This window comes from Sturnira hondurensis, unplaced genomic scaffold (assembly GCF_014824575.4).
Source record: "Sturnira hondurensis isolate 20B ecotype Veracruz unplaced genomic scaffold, ASM1482457v3 Scaffold0010428, whole genome shotgun sequence".
Taxonomy (NCBI): Eukaryota; Metazoa; Chordata; class Mammalia; order Chiroptera; family Phyllostomidae; genus Sturnira; species Sturnira hondurensis.
The window spans coordinates 21,884,602-21,886,370 of NW_028083059.1; the positions used below are offsets into that span (position 1 = coordinate 21,884,602).

Below are 1,769 nucleotides of genomic sequence, written 5' to 3' on the forward strand. Positions count from 1 at the left end.
TTTGCATTCCAGTGGGAGGAGATAGACAATATACAACCAAAAATATGTTACATGCCAGATGCTTGTAGGACAATAAAGGAGAATAATGAGGAAGCTTGTGATCTGAAGTGCTGTGGCAAGAGAAATTGAAAGTTTAAACTGGATTATGGGAGGAATTATCAGTGGAAAGAGAATATTTAAATGAAGAAAGAGGTTAGTTCTAATTGAGATCACCATCTTTGAAAGCTGAATTTGAAACAGATAAAGTTGAATATATGTGTGTATATACATATATAAAACTGAAAATTACAGTAATTTCAATCACGGATATTTTGGGAGTTTTTTCTTGTACAATTAAATTATTTCTTTTCTTTATTTTTTCAAGTCTAAAAGGCATTTTTTTTATTTTTAAAGCTCTGCCAGATATTTCTAGCAGGTGCCGATGGTTACCTGCTGCACTCGTACCAGGTTGCCCATACAGCCGGCAAAGAAGGCCTGGCCAGCAGCAGACCAGGCCAGAGAGCCAGAGGGTGGCCCTGCCTTGCTGCTGGCACTGATAACTTCTTGTTACAGTTGATCTACAATCAGCTTGTCCTCCAAGCCCCAGATCTTGATGCTGTGGCCAGTGGTAGCACAGAGCCAGTAGCCATTAGGGCTGAAGCACAGGGTGCTGATGATGTCTCCTCCATCAAGTGTGTAAAGGTGTTTGCCTTCACTGAGGTCCCACAGTTAGTCCTGGCCATCCTTGCCACCAGAAGCACAGAGGGATCCATATGGAGAGACAGTCACAGTGTTCAGTTACCTTGTATGGCCAGTATAATTGGTCTTCAATTTGCAGTTTGCTAGTTTTCATACCTTGACCAGCTTGTCCCAGCCACAGGACACGATGATGGGCTTGCTGCTGTAGGGTGAGAAATGCACGCAGGACACCCACTCTGAGTGGCTCTCATCCTGAACAGTATATTTGCATACACCCAGGGTATTCCACAGCTTGGTAGTTTTATCGCAGGAGCCAGAGACAATCTCCAGTTGTCAGAGGAGAGGGCCACACGCAGCACATCCTTGGTATGGTCTGTAAGTCAGCACATGATGGTGCCTGTTGTGAGATCCCAGAGGTGAAGGATTCTATCCCAGGAGCCAGAGAGGACAAACGGGACCTGAAGAGATGACCATGACACTAACATAATGAAAGTGGCCCCGAAGGGCATTCTGTAGGATGCCGTAATTGGTTTTATCTCTCATCATCTTCCACACGATGTTGTTTTCCAGAGGTAGACAGTATCGTGTCTGGGAACCGAGGGGGTGGTAGAAACCTGGGTGACACAGCTGTTATGGCCCTTGAGAGTTCCATGAAGGGCCTCTGTTCAGTCATAGTGGTGGTGGGTGCTGGTGTCACTGCAGTGACAAAGATGGACATGGATACATCAGAAAGATGAGCAGCATAACCCTAAATTGCTTCCAAATAAATATATAACATTAAAGACGTTATTAATTGAAACTAAATTATTAGTTCTATGCTAAACAAATCCATTTTAAACTTAAATCAGGCAAAAATAGGGTTGATAATGTGGAAAATTACATTGAGTTGGCCACAATGATTCTATGCAACATAGGCAGGTCTCTCCTGGATTAAACTTCTCTAACATGGACAAGGCAACTTTTTTCCCTGACTAAATTTAATAGTTTTCATTGTAGTTTTGGGATTGGTTTGCCTATAGGAATTAACACATAGGGGAAATAACCTAATTAAATTTGTGATTAGTTTAAACAGTTTAGCTCTTTTCAAACAC

General features: G+C 42.3%; 1 pseudogene; it reads right to left on the reverse strand.

Annotated features, from left to right (window-relative positions):
* Nucleotides 1-408: 408 nt before the first annotated feature.
* LOC118995751 (receptor of activated protein C kinase 1-like) lies at nt 409-1,351 on the reverse strand (annotated as a pseudogene).
* Nucleotides 1,352-1,769: the final 418 nt, after the last annotated feature.